The sequence below is a fragment of the Python bivittatus genome, unplaced genomic scaffold (assembly GCF_059951505.1).
Source record: "Python bivittatus isolate LINGU-HERP-01145 unplaced genomic scaffold, Pbiv_v1 ctg000020_np1212, whole genome shotgun sequence".
NCBI lineage: Eukaryota > Metazoa > Chordata > Lepidosauria > Squamata > Pythonidae > Python > Python bivittatus.
This window is the reverse complement of record NW_028277030.1, coordinates 67,581,538-67,604,447: the sequence shown is the minus strand read 5'-3', so window position 1 is coordinate 67,604,447 and position 22,910 is coordinate 67,581,538. Positions and strand designations below refer to the sequence as shown.

The 22,910-nt window shown below is 37.8% G+C and overlaps 1 protein-coding gene across 8 annotated transcripts in view; it reads left to right on the top strand.

Annotated features, from left to right (window-relative positions):
* The window catches only part of PTPRK (protein tyrosine phosphatase receptor type K), a 377,364-nt gene that overhangs the window by 94,367 nt on the left and 260,087 nt on the right, over positions 1-22,910 (top strand). The gene's annotated exons all lie outside the window — the stretch shown is intronic.

Below are 22,910 nucleotides of genomic sequence, written 5' to 3'. Positions count from 1 at the left end.
TAGCATGTGAAATGAGTGCAATTGTGCGATACTTTGAGCATTCTTTGGCATTGCCCTTCTTTGGAATTGGAACGTAAACTGACCTTTTCCAATCCCGTGGCCACTGTTGCGTTTTCCAAACTTGCTGGCATATTGAGTGCAGCACTTTAACAGCATCATCTTTTAGTATTTTAAATAACTCAGCTGGAATACTGTCATCTCCACTAGCTTTGTTGTTAGCAATGCTTCCTAAGGCCCACTTGACTTCACTCTCTAGGATGTCTGGCTCAAGGTCAGTGACCACACCAGCGTGGACATTAGGGACATTAAGATCTTTCTTGTATAGTTCTTCTGTGTATTCTTGCCACCTCTTCCTAATCTCTTCTGCTTCTGTTAGGTCCCTGCCTTTTTTGTCCTTTATCATGCCCATCTTTGCACTAAACGTTCCTTTGATATCTCCAATTTTCTTGAAGAGATCTCTAGTCTTCCCCATTCTATTGTTTTCCTCAATTTCTTTGCATTGTTCATTTAAGAAGGCCTTCTTATCTCTCCTTGCTATTCTCTGGAAATCTGCATTCAGTTGCTTATATCTTTCCCTTTCACCCTTGCTTTTCACATTCCTTCTTCCCACAGCTATTTGTAAAGCCTCATCAGACAGCCATTTTGCTTTCTTGCATTTCTTTTTCCTTGGGATGGTTTTAGTTGCTGCCTCCTGTACAATGTTACAGACCTCCGTCCATAGTTCTTCAGGTACTCTGTCTACAACATCTAATCCTCTAAATCTATTCATCACCTTCACTGTGTACTCACAAGGAATGTGATCTAAGTCATACCTGAGTGGTCTAGTGGTTTTCCCTACATTCTTCAATTTAAGCCTAAATTTTGCAGTAAGAAGCTCATGATCTGAGCCACAGTCAGCTCCTGGTCTTGTTTTTTGCTGTCTGTATAGAGCTTCTCCATCTTTGGCTGCAAAGTATGTAATCAATCTGGTTTCGGTATTGACCATCTGGTGATGTCCAAGTGTAGAGTCGTCTCTTGTGTTGTTGGAAAAGAGTGTTTGCTATGACTAGCTTGTTCTCTTGACAGAACTCTATTAGCCTTTGCCCTGCTTCATTTTGTACTCCAAGGCCAAACTTGCCTGTTATTCCGATTACTCCTTGACTTCCTACTTTAGCATTCCAATCCCCTATGATGAAAAGGACATCTTTTTTTTGGTGCTAGTTCTAGAAGGTGTTGTAGGTCTTCATAGAAGCAGTCAACATCAGCTTCTTCGGCATCAGTGGTTGGGGCATAGACTTGGATTACTGTGGTGTTGAATGGTTTGCCTTGGATATGCACTGAAATCATTCTGTCGTTTTTGATGTTGTACCCCATTACTGCCTTTCCCACTCTCTTATTGACTATGAGTGCAACTCCATTTCTTCTAAGGGTTTCTTGGCCACAGTAGTAGATATAATGGTCACCTGAATTAAATTCACCCATTCCCATCCATTTCAATTCGCTGATTCCCAAGATGTCGACGTTCAATCTTGTCATCTCATGTTTGACCACATCCAGCTTGCCTTGGTTCATAGATCTTACATTCCAGGTACCTATACAATATTGTTCTTTACAGCATCGGACCTTCTTTTCGCTTCCAGATACATCCACAGCTGAACGTCCTTTCGGCTTTGGCCCAGCCGCTTCACTCTTTCTGGAGCTACTTGGAATTGCCCTCCGCTCTTCCCCAGTAGCATATTGGACACCTTCCGACCTGAGGGGCTCATCTTCCGGCGTCATATCTTTTAGCCTTTTAACATTGTCCGTGGGGTTTTCTTGGCAAGGATACTGGAGTGGGTTGCCATTTCCTTCTCCAGTGGACCACATTTTGTCAGAACTCTCTGTCATGACCTGTCCGTCTTGGGTGGCCCTGCACGGTATAGCTCATGGCTTCACTGAGTTATGCAAGCCCCTTTGCCACGACAAGGCAGTGATCCATGAAGGGGTAGTAAACATACAAGTCAGTATATTATAAGCATGTTTGTGTTCAGTTAGACCAGATGAAGTGTTATGAGATTTCCAATTTAGCATTGATCCTAAAATTGAGATCGTACACTGAATATCTTAGTCATGTGTAACTGTTAAAGGTATTGGGTTACACCTAGCATTCAGAGGCAGCATAACCTCCCAATTCTGAATTGATTAAAGTTGCTCAGCCACTATCAGTGAAGCACCCAGACTCCTGGCATGACAGGAAGCAGAAGTAGGGACATGACAGTCATTCTGTCAGCAAGTTTCATGCTGCATTTATAATTAGGCATCCCTGTTCACAGATCAGGAGAAAATAGGAAGGGTGTGGTAGCTTTGAAGTGGTGCATTGCTTGAATTTCGCCTTGAGGAAAGTACCCAGCAGAGCAAAGTAACTCCCATCGTACAGCCGTGTGACTTCACCTCAGCCTGTGGAGAAGCCACTTTCCTCAAAGTGAAGCCACTGGTGAAGGAGAGTTATCCCTGACTCAGTGGTTCATGACTACAGGAGCCTCTCACACTCTTAGACACTGACATCCACTTCATTGTGGATGACCACATGTCCATTTCCCCCTTAATTGTGATATTATTGCATTGCTATGCGTTGACCCTTTTTGTTGCTTTTATTTTCAATTTTATTTAAAATTGTAATTGGAGAGGCTGCCTCTAAGGGAGAAAATGCTATGAGCTTTGTAAAAGGGTGAAATCAAATTGCCTTATTCGTATCTCCTGCTATTAAGATGCTTAACAACTTACCAGGCAAGAAATACTATTTAACATAGAGGAAATTACTTTTGGTGAAATCAAATACTTGGGAAATATTTTAGCATGGTCAAATGATATATAGTTAGCCTGCTGTTCTACCTTAAATGTTTTTTGCAGCATTTAAGTTTCCTGTGTATTCTGAGTTGTATCTCTTATTTCTCCCTCTCTCTCCCTCTCTCTCTCTCCCTCTCTCTCTCTCTCTCATAAAGAAAAGGTTTAATTGTGTTTGTTGGGAAACCAATCATTGCTAAAGAAGCTTGGGAACTGATGGCAAAATGTATTAAGTATAAGGATCTAACAAAATTCAATATACAAAGAAAAATAAGTACTGTATATGATATTTCATTTGCTGCAAAACATGAAGAACTAATTTTTTGGCTTCAGGTTATTTCTAATTGAAGATTTCTGGCTACAAAGGCTTCATTGTGTACTACGTCATTAATTTTTGGTAAATCTTAAGAACTGTGGATATGGAAAAGCAAACTTTGATCAAAGAACTGAAACTGATAAATGGATGCTAATGCCTTCAGTACTGGGAGTGGAAGAGAATTTTATGTTCCTGAAAGAAGCAAGTACATCTTAATGATTTGCCAAACCTAATTGAATTTGCATGGTTTTTTACTCTTCAGAATGAACTGAAAAGTTATAATGGGAAGAAAAATTACATCCAATGATATTTGGTCTTTGACCTTCACGTTAATTAGATAGCAACTATCTCCAGCTTTATTTCAATGTTGCAGATCCATTATTAGTTGTGGCAAATTAAGACATCGTTTTTAAAAATGTATTTTAGACCCATTCTGTCTTGAATGGGCATTTAGTACTAGATAATTAACAGAAAAATAATACTCAGGCTTTCTGCTTCCTTAATTACTGTGTATTAATAAAAGCTACTTATATTGATCTGGAGGGATCCTTAGGCTCACTCTTTGTCAGAATAGTGAAAGCAGCATTGCGGCCCTAGTTTTGTCCCCTTTGAGCAAGCCTGCGATGTCACATGTGTAGAAAAGGAGCAGGGCTTGCGTCATGCATACATCCCTCTGACTAATCCCCTTGCCCCTCTCCCATGGTTGCTGCTACATGGATCAGTTTCTGTTAGAAATTGGTTATGAGAGTGATGACCATTCCTAATCTCTATGCATTAAATATAGAGCTAAATAAGAAAGTAATAAATGAAGTTGTCACCAAAGATTTTCCTTCTCCCCTGTACTATATTTTTAAAAAGCATTCTCAAATTAGTGTGTGCTTTCTTGACACAGTTTGCCACATAATGCTATCATGCCTTATCCTTCATTTCAGTAGACCAAGTTGAGAAATGAAATTGAGAAGAACCAGATAAGGACTCTACTCATGTAATTCTATATTGCTTATTTAAAATGTATAACCTGATCAAATAAGTCAATTTTATATTCCTTTCTTTTGGTTCTGACAATCGTGATCTTTAATTCATCAAGTTGCTGTCATACGACTGAATCTCCATTCAAATGTTCTTTCTCCCATCTCAGAGATTTCTTCAAAACTTTAGAAATCTTCTTTTATAAATCCCATGATAAGTCCTTGCCCAGGTCATTTTTCATCTCTTGTCTTATCATTTTGCACTACTTATTTATCCTGGGCAGATCTAAAGGCTCTCCACTGCATAAATTCACACTCAACACAAGGAGGGTGAGGAAGATGGGGATCCTCAATTGAACAAGCATTGTTATTCTATTTCCCCTCTCTACTATTGAATTTGTATTTGAATGCCTGAAGAGGATTCCCGTGTGATTTTCATTTAATTTCCTGATCCTTTGGTGCTTGGTTTGTAGTCTTTAAGTGCAACAACATTTGCTTCCTTTTTCATGGGAATATTACTGCCTGAAAGAGGTCATGTTTATATGAATTATGATGTTAAAAGATATACAAGGTCATTCTAGTTAAAGGAGCTGGGAGAAAAAGGTCATCCTGCATTTTTAAAATGACCAAACACTAATGTATCCTTCTCAAGGCATTACATCTAATCACTACTAAATTGTAAAATATGTTTAACCGGACCTTATTAACTAATCTAAGGGGCAAACATAGCATTCCCATGAGAAAGAAATACTGCTGATATTAATGTAAGGAAAAGTTCAGAAAAAGAGCTTAGAGTGAAAGATTACCAGGCATTTTTCATGTATATTTGCTCCACTTATAAAAAATAAAAATCAGTGGCTGAAGTTTTAATTTTCTCCCAATTAGATTACATGCCAGACATTGTAGCATGCTTAATTGATCTTTGAAATATAAATCAAGAAGTTAGCTGCCCAATTTAATTATTGTGGAAAACTACACTGAAGGTCAAATGGGGCAGAGTGAGAAACTGTATGTAAACACGAAATGTATATTTTACCTAGGTCTTGCATGATGATACTGTATAACACTTTATAATGTTCAACCCTGTAGGTTTTCATTCTAAAAATTCTAATGCAACAGAATTGGGTCAGTTATTTTCTTAAACAATGACCAAATAGGGATTGTATCAGACTGCCAGGCCAAGGGACTAGAAGAGATCAATGTATATTCCAATATCAAAAATAACAGTGCTGAAATTACCAAACAGTTGCACTCATCTCACATGACAGTAAGGTAATGCTCAAGATTTTGCAGTCTAGATTTCAACAGCATTGGAATGTGTACTGCATATATACAAGCTGGATTCAAAGAGGTATGGGCATGTAAGATCATACTGAAAACATGCAATGGATAGTGAGAGTGAAAAAAATGTATTTCTGTTTTTATTGATTATACCATGGGTTTTGACTGTCTAGGCCAGAACAGATTTTTCAAAAACATGGCTGAACTAGTTCACGTCATCAACCTGTTGAATAGTTTATACAATAACCAGAAAGTTAGTTAGAATGGAATATGGAACAACTAAATGGTTCAAAATCAAAAAGTGTGCCACGGTTGTATCTGTGTCCTATCTGTGGCATATATGCTGAATATCATGGGAAATACTGGACTAGGAGAAGGAAATAGAAACTGGAATGAAAATTGCTGGGAGAAGCATCAGCAGCCTTAGATATGGTGATGAGACCACTTTGATGTCTAGAAGTAAAGAAGACTTAAAGAATCTCTTCCTGAAGGTGAAAGAAGAGACTGCGTACTCAATATTAAACACAACTACACACACGTAAGCCAATAAAGGTTATGTCAAGAGGCAACGCCAGCCCAGTGCAGATAGGTAAAGAAGAGTTGAAATAATATCGTCAATAAGAGTTGAAGATAATCCTAGGCTTAAGTGATCACAAGGGTGGTGTTTGCAATTATGAAGTAAAGCGATATTGGCTTCTTGAGAGAAAGATGATGATTTATATAGACAAAATATTAACATTTGGAGACAACACAGCTACATTTATTTATCTCTGCAATTTCTGTAGCCAATTTATGCAATTTCTATAGACAATATACCATTTTGTCAGGGCTATTGTTTCCCTAGTTGTAATGTGTCTGTGAAAGCTAGACTATTAGAAAGGCTGAATGAAGAAACAATTATGTCTTTGAATGGTGAGGTTGGGGGAAATTGTTGAGAATATCATAGACCACAAGAACAAATAACTCAATACTAGATAACATGAAACCAGACTGCTCCCTGAAAGACTCATAATGAAGCTGCAGTTATTTTGGACTTATAATATGAAAGCAAGAGTCATTGGAAAAGACCTTGATACTGGAAAAATCAAAGACCATCAAAAAGAAACCAAAGGAAGACAAGGTGGCTGGAGACTATTACTGACAGCAAAAGCATGACCTTGCAAAACCCCTAAGAAGTGGTTACTGACAGACAACCCTGGTGAAATAATGTCCATCAAATCATAAAGACTTGAAAACTTGAATCAACAACAATTGATTCACCTGACTTGACATTTTAAAAAAAGTTTCTTTGGATCAAAATGTGAGGAAGCTAGTATAGTGCAAAGCAAAGTGTCACTCTCTACCCTCATCCTTATTTACAAGATTGCCTCTGAGCCTTCAAAAGCACTCTGAAAAGCCTGGGTGACTTGCAGCACTAAGTTTTATTTGGAAATATGCCCACCTGCCCAGGGGACAAAAACAAAGACAACTCATAAATGTAGACTGTATGGTAGAGAGCACCCTGAGGGACCTAGGCAGAGTTGGGGGAGCAATTTCACTAATAAGCTTTCTAGGAAGTGGATGTTTTGTGATTGCTGTGTTTACCATGCCTTGTGCAACTAGGCATATCTCCCACGACAGCCCTTCACAACGTGCTCTCAAGATTCCAAGTGTCATCATAGGATAGAAAGGCGCAACTAATATGCCTGTCTCAGGAATGCGTTATGAGCACATATCAGGCTGGGAATCAGTGCCATGACGTGCACTTCTTCATTAGATATGGTTGAAAACAGCTTTTCTCTCAAAATATTTTCTCTCCAGTAGGGTTTCTTACATGTTCCTGCAGTGAATACATCTTTTCTTACCCATGCATTAAGTCCTTTTTTGTAGATCTGTTCTGTTTGCACATGAACTGGATTCTTGTTAGTATCTTGTGCAGTATCTCCCTGCCAGCATTGCAAGTTTTTATTATATTTATTTAATACATTTATGTGGCTGCCCATCTCATATACATGACTCTGGGTGGCTAACAGGTAAAAACAGAATAAATACGTAGTAAAAAAAAAATCAAACTTAAAAAACAACAAATAACATAAAATAACAGCAGCTGAGTTCCTAAATGAATTGTGTTGTACCAAGTATGAGAGCAAATGAATAATCTCTTTGCTTATATACGAGTCCATAGGTTTTCTTGCATTTTGGCTGAGTGACATCTAAGTACTTTCTAGGTATGGTATGAGGGTTCAATGACTGGGGCTTCTGATGTTGTTTCTGTGCCCCCCAAAAGCAGCCATCAAATACAGATACCCAGCTTGAACCAAACAAGTTTGTCTTCACTCTGGTTCCCTGAAGGAAATCTTCCTCCCTTCAGATTACTCATAACTATGGAATAGCAAACATGCACTAGAAGCAGTGGTGTAGAAAATTCAGGGTCATGTTTTATTTAGTTCTCAATTTACTCATCTCTTTTGATGAAGATAGGAAGTTTGAATATGGGCATTGAAATTAATTATGGGACCAAATTATGGTCTTTGTGGAAGGAACACCCTGAAAGATCTGTGTTTTGTGTGACTTATAGTATACCTGAGAACTTGCTTGTTTCTATCCCTATCAGTGGTTGCACCTGTCAACATGATGGAACAGGAATTCAGCTAAATTATTTTACCTAGTAATATTACATCAGAGGAAAAATCAATATACTTATGAGGAAAGGAGCATTAAAGTATAAATGGATTTACCAACTACAGATTTTAGCACAATATTCTAATGCTTTGAACTTTGTATACTTTCAAGGAAAAATTAATTTGCATTTAACCGATTAGAAGGGAACTATTCATTCTTGAATTTGGTTAGACTTCTGCTGTGAATGTATACCATCAGTTTTTCCATTGCCACATATTCTTCAATTTCAGTCTCCCAGTTCTGTATTGATGTCAGGGTTTCTCTTTCTTGATTCTTATGGAAGGATGTCCTGCTAGGAAAGATGAGAAATTCTCAGTTGTGCACTCCTAGTAGCAACGGATATTATCATTCAGTGATTTGTTCAGCTTTTCTTAGTTAAAAAGGAAATAATGTAGGAACAATTATTTTTTTAAAAAAAGAAATCTGACTGTCGCAATATGTCTAGCAGGTTTTGTTGGCTTTTGAAGCCTTGTTTCAATCCTCCTCTGTAGCCATCCCTAGATGGTGAACTGGAGTATTCACCTGGATGGAGGCTTAAGCCTGCTCATTTGGCAGTTCTAAACCCCGTCCCAGCTGTGTGAAGAGGCCACAATGCTGAAATTTAGTCTGGCTTGAATAGAAACCCTGCTGTACACAATGCAGAGCCGTGTCTGTAAGTCTAGTCACAAATTTGAGTCTGGTAGGCTTTACCTAATTATGTGCTCCGCTCCTCTCCTCTCCTCTCCTCTGTGTATTAATGTTAAAGCTGCTTCCTGGTGAAAATTATTGCAAGATCAGCTATTATTTGCAGGATTGGTCAGAAACTCTGCTAGTATACAAGCTTTATAGAAGAGCTAATTAGGAGCAACCCTAACTCCACAGTTGGGGCTTTTTATTGCTCTGTGCAATAGTTTTATCTGCTTTTTTTACACAGTCGTTTGGGTTGCTTCACAAGGTCCTTAGAATGAAAATGAAATGCAGTGAACAATTAAACTACAAATGAAATATAACTGAAGACACATCAGAATGCTAAAATAATATTTTTAAAAATAGCCTTAAAAAAAAAAACCCTGCAAAACTTGGGAAATGTTTTTGCCTCATTCTTGATGAAGCAATTGACAGGATTGAGACTTAGGTTTTTAGGCTAATGTTAACTGGACGGAATAAAGCTGATCAGGGTGTGTCTATCTCCCTTTTTTGTTTTATTTGTGAGTGCCGTTCCATCAGTAGGAATGCTTGTTTGAATACCGTTTAGGCTCTGGTTGTGATTTGCTTCACATACACAAGTCCTGCTTTCTGGCTTCCATGCACCAACTTGATAGTTGTTGCTTTATATTAAGAGTGGAGCATCTGTGTCATATCCCAGATCAGCTTCTTTCAATGTGCATGGTTGCTGCCTTGACACAAAGTTTATCTTAACTCTGTTTTGACACTCACTGCTTGATTTCCTTCTAATGGTAGATAATGGGACTGTATAGATCTCAAGCCAACTCTACCTCATGAGACTTGGTCTCCTGCTGTTAAGTACAGCACTCTGTCATTATGATGGCAGTCTCTACTGGGAGGAAGAGTACTGTTCATTTAATCGGGATCCTGAAATCAATTCTTCCAAACGGAATGTGTGAGCAAGAAAGATCTTGCAATATTCTCTGTGTTTTTAATGTCTTTGAGCAATGCATTGATTTCTTGTTGTAAAGCTGTACTTTAAGTAGGGTCAAAATCTCCTGGATTGACCTGCATGTTACTTGTCCAAATTTAATTGTTGTGATATTAAATAAAAAATAAATAATTCATCTAGAGGATGTTTGCATTTGTATATACCTTTTTCACTGGTTTAAAATCAGCATTAAAAACGTTTAAAAAATTATTATTGTTATTTAATTTGGCAGAAAACGGAGATAATGCTTATTAAGAATCTGCAGTTTGGCATCTGCAGGAAAAACTCAAACTAATGCAGCCAGGTTTTTTATGAGCCAAATAGTTTACAAAAGGATAGTCTTTGATTCAGTAAAATTGGGAACAGATATGTAAGGGAAGGTATCTAGATACTCTTTATATATGTAAAATTTATATGTATGTAAATATGACTTTTTTTCATCTATGTCTTATATTATTTTGAGAAAAACTCTTTTTATTATATTGGTTGGTGAAGTAATGGAGAACTATTTTCACCACTTTATTTTTCCTTGAAAGTTTCAAAAAGGCTTAAGTCCTTTTCAGCCTGAAAACCACACTGCCTTTAAGTGGTACAGGTTAGGCACCTGGATGTAGATGTTTAATGGTTCAAGGAAGGTTGCAAGTTTTTTTCCCAGTGTCACTGATTTAATAAGGATTTTTACTTATTATTTTGCAAAAAAACTTAAAGATGAATCTGGATGTATCTATTAAGTAGAAATATAGAACGTTTCCACCCACCCTTTTACACTATTTGTCAAGGTAATTAATAAACCAGAGTTTATTATCTGATAGTGGTTCTCTGGTGTTTTAGAAGGAGGAGATCTATTCCTATCATGCCTTCCTCCTCACCTTTATTTTAAGTGGATATGACAATTGCTGATTCTGTGACCTTCTGCATACAAGGTATACATACTTTCCTACTGTGTTTGATCCCATCCGGATCAACAGTAATCTTGAATGACCAGAAAAATCAAAGCACTCCGTATACTACCAATCCAGTTAGATATTATCTATCCAAATTAAATTTGCAAAGGTAATGTGTATGGAATCTAAGTCTACTCTCTGAAATGAGTCTTTTTTCAAGAAATCTCTCCACTTTAAATTGATTTTTTAGATATAGGTAATGTGGTTGTCCACATTCTTTTAATCCACATTTAGTGCAAATCCTTGAAGTGAGGCAGGATAACCATTACAAAATCAATTCATGTGTCAAGCAGCTGTACCTTTATATAACTGACAGACAACATGTAGTCTTGGAATATTTTTGAGGACCTCTAAAGCCCTGTTTGATTACAATTTTTGAATATTGGCATTGTTTGGAGGCAGGAAACACATACTGTAAACCCTAAAACATAGCTCTAAAAACAAAATCCCCCCATCTTCCCCAAAAGGGACAGTACCCAGCTCTGCACACTTTACATCATTGCTTGACCACTGTGGCCCTTTAGACTTTTAGCATTTTAAGAGTTAAAATATATACCTTTAATGACTTATTAGAAGTAGAGGCATTTATAAAGAACAGTCAAGGGAAGCAACAATAATTATTAGGGATCTATTGCACTGCATACTCATATGTACATCATTTTTTTTCTTTGCCTTGTATATGATTATGCACGTGCTATGTGACATTAATATTGTCTTGGTGTTGGGCCAAAGTTTTTATGATCGTTCTCTGAGTATGATTGAAACCCTGGAGGGTCATAGTAACTCAGTACTTTACTGGGTTAGATGAACCTGTGGACTGATGTGATTTAATGCTTTTGGTAGGAGGAGATCATTGTAAACTCCACTCTGTATTTTGGTTTCTTTCAAGTCTTAAAATTGCCTCTAAGAATCTTCTATTATCCTTAAACTTCCTTATATTTAAATCTGTTTCCTCTCTCTCTTTCTCGCTCTGTAAATTTTTCTTACTTTCTTTTCTGAAAGTAGCACTTAAGAACATTACACTGTTCTCATGATTATGTGAGCAGTGTCCTTTTCTGAGTGCTCAGAACTCCCAACCTTACCATCTCTTTTTAAGCCATTCCTTTCCCTTCTGGAATTTTCTAATTTTTTCCCTTTACTATCCTTTCATCTAACTTTCTCCCAAAGGAGGAAAAGTTTAGTTTCTTTACAACTTTCTTTTCCTGTTACAAGCAAGCTCTCCTAGAAACTTTGGACTCAGCTATGCTCGAGCTGGAACTATGCCTCTGCGTCCATCCTATAATGTAGACATTCTTTCTGGCATATTTATCGAACAAGTTAGCCATTGATATTTGAAAATGCTATTAGGAATTTGTACAAGAATTGTCTTTCTCAGCACAATGCAGATCTTTGTAGAAGAATGTGATATTAAAAGTTATGTACAATAAATGCAAGGATTTCATTAGGATCTTGAGGAATAAAACAGTATCAGTGGAATAGAGAGGAGGCATTGTTTCCTCTGCAATCATGTATAATTCATAATTACCTGCATCCCATCTAGACAAAAGTCATTTCTCTCAACAGTTCAAAGTAGTTTTGTAAACCTAGGCACTCTGTCCCAGTGACACGATCTAATAAAACAAATTTAAACTGCAGCTCTTTTGAAGTCAGAACTTCTAATGCCCTCTAAATATACCTTAACGTCCTTTCGTAGCAGAACTGTAATTATTCATTGAAGAGGAGGATATAGACAATATGCAACAGTGCAGCGTTGAAGAGCTCAGCAGTCTCTGTAACAGCATATTCTGTATTCTGTTTAAACGACTGCTTTAATATGCAGCGCTTGCAGTTTTCTACCTCTGTGTTCTTATTTAAAACACAGGAGCCTGTCAGCAAATAAAAGCTTAATGCCAAGGTTTTTGTGACATGCAAGAGGTGCAGGGAAAAAAAAAATGAGGGTTGCCTTGGAAGGGTTTCTTAAAGTGCTTCCCATAGGTTCTTTCAAATCAGTCTTTAAGAAATTCCTGCTTGAAATTTGGAAAGAGTAGAACTATCATAACACCACATCATCCATGTTGGAACTCACCATGTGTCCAATAAATCTGAATTACTGAGGTCTTTCCCAGAGAGCAGAACTTTTCAACAAATGAAGAGAAGAGCTTATTACCAGTTCTGTTTATCATGCTGAGAAACTGTAACAATTATAATAAAATGCTCAGGACTCCCATTTTATCGTCAAGTGAAATAAACAGCTACATTCAGAGACAGTTACTCTTAGAAAGTAGCATAGTCTCATATGAAGTTGCTCACTGCAAAAGGGCCAGTATTAAGCTTCCAGTCTGGTACATGGGTGGCCACATAGAGAAGATGGCTGGAGAACCATACTAGATATTTCATCAGTCCTCTGGGCAGAAAAGGCAATTAGGTATCTTCATGTGAAACATAGGAATGAGAAACTCAACCTGGAAATCTGGGTTAGGAGTAGAATAGGGATAATGCTGGGAAATATCACAGTGAGAAGGACTGAGAGGCAAGTGGCTAATCTTAGAGTGGTGTAACAGTGAATCTGTCCATGCAGATTCAAGATTAAAGAGCAGTTAGAACTCAACTTTTATCAACTTAAAGAAAACTAGAGGAGCCATGACAATAGGCCACATTCAGAGTGTGGGATCAATGAAAAAAAACTCAGGGAGCTTTCTGGCTCTTCTGATGCATTAAGGGTGGCTGGCTAAGCATTACAGAATTCATGCTAATGAAAGGAAGATTGAGGCATGCAGAACAAAAGTGTGTTTTTAACCTGTATTATTTTGGGGTTGAAGGTACTTTCTATTAAACACCCAGATTGACCAGTTGTAGGCATCTTCTTGGATTGTTAGTTAAGAAGGTTTGGAATGCATCCAGAAACTCCATGAAGTACTGACCTTAGCTTATTTTGAAAGGTCAGCTGCATCATCCTTGCTAGTAGTTGGATTGGGGACCACACTGGAATTCCAAGGCTGTGGGCTAGACTGGGAGGTTGAAAAAACACCCAGAAGAAAGCAATAACAAACTACTTCATTAACATTCCAAGAAAACTGGACAGATGCAATCATGTGAGTCAAGTTTGACTCAAGGACATATTTACTTTTACCTTAGCTTCTCCTTGGAGACATCTTCTTGAATCAGTGACAAATATGGAGAGGAATTGGATGCTAGTTCCTCTGCTGCTACCCAGGATTCTCTCTTATTCCTCTTCTTTTTTCAAGAATAAAATGTAGGGCTACCATGTTTGGATTAGAAAAATCCATACATGCTACTACATGCTACTTTGCTACTTTTATTTTATTCTGCATTACAGTTGCATTGGTTTCATTGCTACTGATTTTTATATTTCTAATTACTTCTGATAAGCTACCCTAATAACTCTGCTATAAGTCCATCTATAAATATATGCTGGAAGATGAATAAACAAATCATTTCAAGCACTAACAGTGGGGAATGGCAGATGGCTAAAGATAACCGAATATGAATAGGCCTTGCAATCCTGTACTTGCCCAGTGTGCTATGTTGTGCTTGTATAGTGCTGTAGTATGTTGTATTGTACTATATGTGCCAAAAGTAACAGCAGAAGAAGGATTGGAGCTCCCCTAATTATCCTTTCTTGTGTCTATAAGGGCATCTCTTCAAATGGATTACAATAGCCATCTCCACATCTAGTTCCTCTGAAACTTACACGAAAAGTTGAGTTTTCTATGTTTTGTTTTGGTTTCATCTGGTTCAGTGAGAATCCAGTGGCACATATGGCCTTCCTATGTGGGAAAAGTCTTGGCAGATGGCCTTTGAACCACCTGCTTACTTAGTTAGAAATTCTGGACTCCTGCAGATAGAGATTTCTTGGAACAGCAAGGCTTCAAGGTTAGTATCACTGAAGCATGCACCGACTTCAACTTCTGATTTAGCCTGAAGTCTCATCTGGAAATTATTCCTTTTGGTTACACTTGAGTCATCTTGTTAAATAACTTCAGCTATGACTTAAATCAATATTCTTTTGATGAGAATCATTAGGATGGAGAATAAATTATGTACAATGAATTTTTTTTTAAGTTGCAGCCAGAATTTTCCCCTGGAGACAGAAAATCCTATGAATGCCAATTCTTTTCAAAAAAAAGGGAAAATAAAATTTGATAGTTTTAAGCTATAAATAGGGAAATAAGAAAGCAACTCTTATTTCATGAAAACCTATATCCTTTGATCAGAGTATGACAATGAAAATCCTGATAATAATCTGAAGATACACTGTTCTAGGTAAAACTTTGGAAATATCTGAAACAATTTAGAGATTTCCTAGAGTGCTTTTCTTTTTATTTAAAGAGACCTCATTGTATTTGTGAAGGTAAATAGTTGCCAAATAACTTCTTCTCACTCTTATTGTTATTTTGAATAAATCTTTAGTGGTGGTTTACAGGTTTAAAGATACAGAGGTTTTAATACTATACATACCTATAGGAGCAAGTCCATTTTATTCACTGAACTTAATTTTGAGTTATTTGTAGGATTGTACAAGAAGACCATTGTCATAAGAGAAATTGTAAAGAAACATGTGGATGGATTCTGTTAGTATAATGAACTACTGTCAAGTCTTTGTGCAATCATGGGCTGAAAGCAATAACCATGCACAATTACTTACCGTATTTCAGTGGTGGTGGTGATGATGCTGCTGCTTAAAAACTCCTTCATTTACTTGATTGGAGATATGCTTTTGAGTTAGATCATTAGCTTCTTTGAGATAGCTTGGGTTTCCTTTTTAATTGGCAGAGCTTTAAAGAACATAAATCAAATAATTACCCAGTAGCTGCTCAATCTCTAAGAGTGTAATAAATAAAGTAGGTCTGAATTAAGAGTCAGTGGTGCAGCCAGTAATTAAAGGGTTCTTTTCCTGTTGGCCACATGTGCATAATCACAGTCATGAACCTTGTATTATTGTCTAGACTATGGGTTCTGCATTGCAAAGTACCTGTTCTTTAGATAGTAATTTAATTACTGCATTAGTGCCCTGTAGTTTATGGCACCAGTTATATCAAAGGAAGGTTATAGGTTGGACTGATCATTGGTCTGACCTGCAATAGAGTCATGCAGAAATTGAAGCTTCATCTGCCTGTTTAATTACTTCATTAGTGCCCTGTAGTTTATGGCACCAGTTATGTCAAAGGCAGCTTGCAAGGATAGACTAGAACTTATGTGGATCGACAGCATTATACAAAAATAGAGTAAAATAAAATTTAAAAATTCACTTGCCCTCTTGTCATTAACCATGATCTGGGCCTCAGAATATCTTGACAGTTTCACAAAAAGTTTATTTATTAAGGATAGTTCTGTTAATTCATTCTTGGATATATTATTTGGCAGTATTCATCCCTTTTAAGGTAAATTTGTTCTCCACCCCAGCTGTTTCATGATCACATTTCACTTCAGAGATGGATACTGTTTTTTACCTGCATTCTTCAATCTTTATCTCAATCTTCAGATTTTTACGAGACAAGAATATTGTGAGATATGTGAACATCTATTGAGTGTTCTCACATGCAACTGCACTTGACAGGGGACAAATATGGCAAAATGTGCACCAGACAAGAGCAAAACAATATTCCTCTAGCATATTTAAATAGAAATGGTAGAATAGTTCACTAGAAGGGAGTAATTATTATCTCAAAGTTCTGCCAAGTAAACAGGTTTACTGTTAACATGAGTCTTGTGTGATCATTCATTCACTTTGGCAATCAGCAAAGCCTGAAATTAATGAAGCCTTCAATCCTGTAGCTGAAACTAAACATTGCCTATTGGTTGATGAGCAAATCAAATCAAGCTTGCCTTCCTACAATTCTCTTAAACTTCACATTAGGACAAGCGAGTGAAGCAAAATAGATGTTGATGTATCCAGCAATAATATGCAATTCATTTCAGTTTAAACGAAGAAGAAAAGAAACACTAAACGTGCCACTACAAAATATACTGTTGTCTGAAAAACAAGATGCTCAGATAACCTAAGGTAATGCACAAATTAGATGAATAAGGCCTTAGATGCCATTGAAGTGTCACCATACATCTCTTGGCTACTTCCCATATTAAATATATGGGCACCAAAAAAAAAGAAAAAAGAAAAAAAAAAGTTTTCTTACTGTTAGGCTGACATTTTCCTGCTGAAAATTTTCACAGTACTGGGCTGCACCTGGGAGCCAAGTCACAACTTGTTTGCCAGGATCTAGATATTCTCCTTGTCACCTTCACCAGCTGCATTTGGAAGGCATGGCTTCCTTCCACCACTGAGCCTTGGAGCTGGTTTGTTCCTGCTTGTCCCCTTTGTAGTTCCAAAATTGGGGGGTTGGAGCGTCTTAAATTTGCTAGCAACACACTTAGCTATATATTCTCTCTCTCTCTCTCTAAATTTATTGGCTGCCCAAATCCAGTGAACTAGTGAACATAATGAGCCCCATAAAAGAATTCTGATTCTGAGGCATTTTAAGTTAGGGTGTGTGTGTGTTTGTGTCTGTGCCTGTATGTGTGTTTGCTGTTTTGATCTCCGTGTGTCACATGACAAAGCAAGACAAAACAGACCTAAATCAAAATCCATGCCGAGGCCTTCAGAATATACCATCTTCCATGTCACTGCATTTATATGGATTTAGGAAATCGCAACTGATGTACACAATAGTGACCAAATCTATTGGGGAAAAGAAATATGTTTTATTAACTGTGATAAACGTCCATTATTTTTAGCATTTCAAGGCACTGGTTTTTCTCCCGTCAGGCAAAGCTGTATAATAGCCCAAACTCTGCAATCTAAGAGTTGCAATGGGCCTCTACACTTCTGCTTCAGTTTAACATTTATACTTTTCACAATAATGGGAAAATCTGAGATTGCTTGCTGCAGCCTTTTTCTCAGAGTTCTATTATGTTAATTTACAAACAGCCATTTTGAGGAACCTGCTTGAACAAACTAAATGATTTGGATAGTGCAAATCCTATTTATTCCAGTGGAGTTTGCAGAAATGTGGCTCTAAAACTGGCACTAGACTGGCTATGATAAGAATATGTCCTTTGATCAATGGGTGCTTAAGACTTAAAAAAATGTGATTGAGAGTAAACATAACTCTTTATATCCTAGATTATGGTGGGCGTAAGAATCTTAAGGAAATGTATTGAGTATATACAGAACAAACACTGATTTTTTTTCCTTTAGTTTAGTCTACAACATAAGTTTTTCCTGAAGTGAGCTGTTGCTCTAAATACAACCGAGACAGAGATTTCAACAGCCAGTTTGGCGGACAGTAGTGGTTAGATGCTGGGCTAGAAACTGGGAGATTATGAGTTATAGCCCTCCCTTACATATGAAAACCAGTGGATTGATTTTGGCCCAGTCACTCTCTCTCAGCCCAACCTACCTCACAGGGTTGTTGTTGTAGGGAAAATAGGAGGTGGGATCATTAGGTATGCATACCACCTTAAGTTCACCAAAAATAAAGGGGGATAAAATTCAATAAAATAAACAAAAATAGTATATAAGTGCTCAATTTAAAATGAGGTAGTATGATGAACACAATTAATTCATTTCAGCTATATTTTTCATTGGTATTCAAGCGCAGTATTGAATTTTAAAGATAAACGCTCAACGTGATTTTGCTCAATTCTTCCTACAGTATATTGCTGTGAAATTGCCTTCTTTAAAAGGCCGCGCTATATCCGTCACATAATATTTAATCCCATCCCGTTACATTTTGGCAAAGAAGGGGACAGATTGTACTTCAAGGGATCTTATTTCATCCAGGCAAAACTCAAGGGTTTGGGGTGTTGATATTGCTGTGTGTTTCAGCTGGAAAGAGAGGAAAGCATGTGATCCCAGCATTTTTCCAGCGCAGTGTGTGGAAGTGGCAAGCTATTAAACAGCAGGAGCATCAGGTTTCTGAGCTGCCAGTGTCAGCTTTCTAGACAGCATTTGTCTCCCTTGAAGGAGTTGTTCTGCACTAGCATAGCCTTTTGTGTTTCAGAGGAAGCAAATGGGTAACTTCCTTTAATCAGAAGAGATATCTCAAGCACCATGGGAAGAAAATCTGACAGAGTGAATCCGACCAAACCAAGCCCACGTTAGGAATTGCATTATTGAGTAAGAGCACTGAAGCAGAGTTGCTTCTCTGCTCTTACCAAATCTGCTGGGAGCCAACAAATAGCCCTTTTTCAGGTAGCCCTTCTCTTACTGGGGAGGGACAGATCTCATGATCATCTGTTGGACTGCTGTATTGTTCAGCACTGGAAAGATAAACATTTATTTCCTTCCTTCCTTCCTTCCTTCCTTCCTTCCTTCCTTCCTTCCTTCCTTCCTTCCTTCCTTCCTTCCTTCCTTCCTTCCTTCCTTCCTTCCATTTATTGGTCACCAAATTCCAGTGGACTCTGGAGTGGCCCCAACTATCCAGTGGGTTGCAGAATTAATGCCACCAGCAATTTACAAGCCAATAACTTATCTATAGAGATTAGCTATGGATGATTGTAAGGAATTATGGCTTCCATTCATTGAAATGTGTATTGTACCAGTTTTATGCATGTATGTGTGTCTGTGACTATATGCCCTATATGTTTTTGTTTTTGTTTTTGTTTCTGTTTTGTTTTTTCTTTATCATTTTGTGTATATTTGTGTTTCGTGTTCAGTTAATAAAAAGATTTCTTGGGGAAAAAATCTATTGGGCTGCTGTGACGCTATCAGTAGGCATCTGAGAAATACACTGGCTTGGATTTGTTTGGAGTTGGACTCTGACTGGGCAGGTCCGGTTAGGGTGAAGGAGGTACAGTCTTGCTTGGTTAGTTGGGAAGAGTTTGATTCTGTGACTCCTGATGAAGTGGGCAGGATACTTGGGATTGCTAACCCATCCACTTGTTTGTTAGTTCCTTGTCCCTCCTGGCAGGTGATGTCCACTCAGGAGGGAATATGCAGTTGGTTCCATGAGGTGGTACCAACCTCTCTTCTGCCAGCCTTGAAGGAAGCATTGGTGGGCTCCCTCCTTAAGAGGCTGTCACTGGACAACTTTCATTCAGGCTCCCACCTCCCCTTCTGGGGGAGAGTTATGAAAAAGGTGCTCAGATTGCAGCTGCCAAGGACTCTAATTAAAACTCGAATTATCTGGAGCTTTTTCATTTGGGTTTCAGGCTGAGAAATAGTATCGAGACAGCATTTGTCATGCTTGTGGATGGGGATGGTGCATCCATTCCTGTGCTCTTTGATCTCTTAGCAATCGTTGATACCATTGTTCATGGTATCTTGTGGCAGCTGTAGGGAATGGAGTGGGAGGCATGGCATTGTGGTGGTTCTCCTCCTTTCTCCACAGCTGATTCCAGTCAATGTTGGTGGGGGGAAGATGCAAAATCTGTGCCTGTTCCTGGACTAAGAGGCCCTCCTTATAGTCATTCATGACTCAGTCACCTTGCAAATGGTCTGTTGCAATACGTTTTTCATGAGGCTGCCCGTAAAGACCACTCAAAAACTACATCTTGTACAAAATACAGCAACACAAGCAGTGATGGGAAGGCCTCACTATGTCTATATAACATAGTGCTCTGCTACATGAGCTGTGCTGGTTAACAGTAAGCTTTGAGGAACAATTTAAGGTGCTGGTTGTTATCTATAAAGCCCTAATGCAGGGCCTGACTATGTGAGGGACAGTCTTTCTCCTGCAGTATCTGCCCACCCTGTATAATCTTTGGGTCCTGTTAATTAAGCCAGTGTCTTGGTCTGGGTCCAGGCAATTAAGCAATGCCATTTAGCAGGACCAGGAACCAGTCCTGCCCTGAAGATTTCTTTGGCCACCACCTGACCTGCTTTAAATGAGCTCTGAAAATAAGTGTCTCCTCTCGGGCCTTGGGTTAGGTTGTCCAGCAGGCTCTTTTAGGTTGGGGGTGATGTGGGAGATTTTTTTTTTTTAATTTGTTGCCTTGGGACAATTATGTGTGGGTTTATATATAACATGGGTTAACAAGGTGTTTTCAAATTGAAAAGTCATCATTTGTGTTTGGAGATAATTCATTATTGCAAAAGGAATTTAAAAGTTTAACAAGCTATATGGCTTATCTTATTTTTAAATGCTATGGATCTATAATTTTGGCACCTGAAATGGACAAGGGATGAGGAAACTCTATATAGCTTGCTTTTTCTTTATAAATAAAAAATAAAGCGAATTACGGTATCTATCCACAAATAATGCAATAATAAAATAATAATAATAATACATTTATTATTATATAACTAGAAATTATTAAGATCTGCATGATGTGGTAAATGCAGGTTAGAACAAAGTTGAGGAATGAAAGCATTAAATCATACTAAATTCTTAGCAGAATGTAAAGTTCTTAGATCTTAGAAACTCATTCATCTCCCTTGAAGGGTACTTCCAAGATTTTAGAGGCACTTTAGGAAAAGGTGTTGTTTCACATCCAAGAGCTGTGCTCTGGAAAATAATAGGGTGCTTGCGGAACGTCTTGATATTCAACAGAGTGGGAAGGGGGGGATCATTTTGGAAGGCTACAATCTTCTGCTATCCTGGCTTCAATTCATTTAGGGCTTTGAAGATAAAAGCCAGCACTTTGAATTGCATCTAGAAATTAACTGGAAGTGAGTCAAATCCAAAACTAAGTAAAATAAAGTGGCCCACATGAGTTTCTGATGGTTTTTCTGAATCATTCCCCCCCCCCCCCCCCGCTTTGCTTCAGGTTAATAATGACCTGTGTGTTAGTGGTTATGTCTGTGTTATACAGGAAGGGGTACAACATTTACTGGAATGTCCTGATGTCTTTATAAACATCCCCACAGATTTCTTGGCAATAGTAGTGTATAAAAGTGATTTACTGTTGCTTTCTTCTGAACAGTTTTTCCCCATTTCCCAGTCCAGCCTACAATCCTGGGATTCCCAGGACTAATCAGCCAAAACCCATAGGTTCTCTCCCAAATTTATATATTGAAGTTGTTCTCTATCAGGTTTGATATCCCAGTTTTGGAACTGCCATCTAAGCACAAATGGAGGTAGGTAAAAATGTGCTCAAGGACACATCTCATCTGTCTATGCTTAGGGATATGTGTCTGCAAGTTCTTTGAATGTAAGAACATAATAATTTGAATTCTATGCATCCCACAGCATTTACTTTAGAAACTCCTAATGTGCTATATTAAGTCATTTCTGATCCATCAGAGTAGAAATTGCCAGTAATGATGGCTGTAAATATCCTGGTGCCCAATTATTTTCAGATTTAAGAAACAAGAAGTAAAAATTAGGTTGGCCAGCAGCCAGTGCAGTCTTGCAAAGTTTTCTCAAACTTAAAATCCAGTGCATTCAGTGTGGTTAATCGAATAGATATATAAATAGCCAGAGAACTTTAATAGCTTCATATTTATTTATTTGTTTTTGCTTAGATACCCAAAACATAATTGCATATCAGTAATAGAATTTTAAGGTATTTTTGTATCTGTAAAGCATTACTGTCTCTAGCACCTAATGCTTAACGGTGCTGTATTGCTTGGAATGGTGATTAAGATATGTACCCAGATAAAATAGATGTTGATTTTTCTGTCACGTACTGGCCTATTTTTTATTTTCATTGAGCAATGAAACAGTCTATCCTGAATTACCTCAAGTTCATTTTCAAAAGTAGTTAATGAAACCATTCTGGAAAGCAGGTTGGCATGCAGAATAACTCCATTGCATATAAATGTAGGTAAATTATTTTGGAAGCTTTAGTGTTGGCTACTTACTATAACCTATTTTCTTTAAAGCATCGGAATATTGAGCCCTCCAGTGGTTTGTGTGTGTGTGTAGGGTTTTTTTGTTTTTTGTTTTTAGTATTGTGCTTATCAAGATAGTAGCCTTGATGGCAATGTGACTGTCTCTGCTGGGGGACTAGTGGGGTTCCTTGTGCAATCGGTTGGCCACTGTAAGAACAGACTGCTGGACTAGATGGGCCAGGGGTCTGTTCCAGAAGGACACTGCTTATGTTGGACTCACATACCAATGCTCAGCAAAAAAGGGTATAAATTGAACAACTGACAGCATTATCCAAAAGGAAGTAAGTCCTACATTAAAGATGAATCCACACAAACAAGGAACAGGAGACAGAACGTCTATAACACATACAGAAATCTTCCAGCTTCCTTACATTGTCAACCCAAATTGTCACTGAAACCAGTTCTTGCTATTTCCGCACTTCCAACAAGAATGCATAAGTACTAGTCAGAGGCCACACTCTGAAAAGTTAAGTGAAGGTTAATTAAACAATGACTTTTGATTAAAATGAGTTATTGGTAAAATAATTAC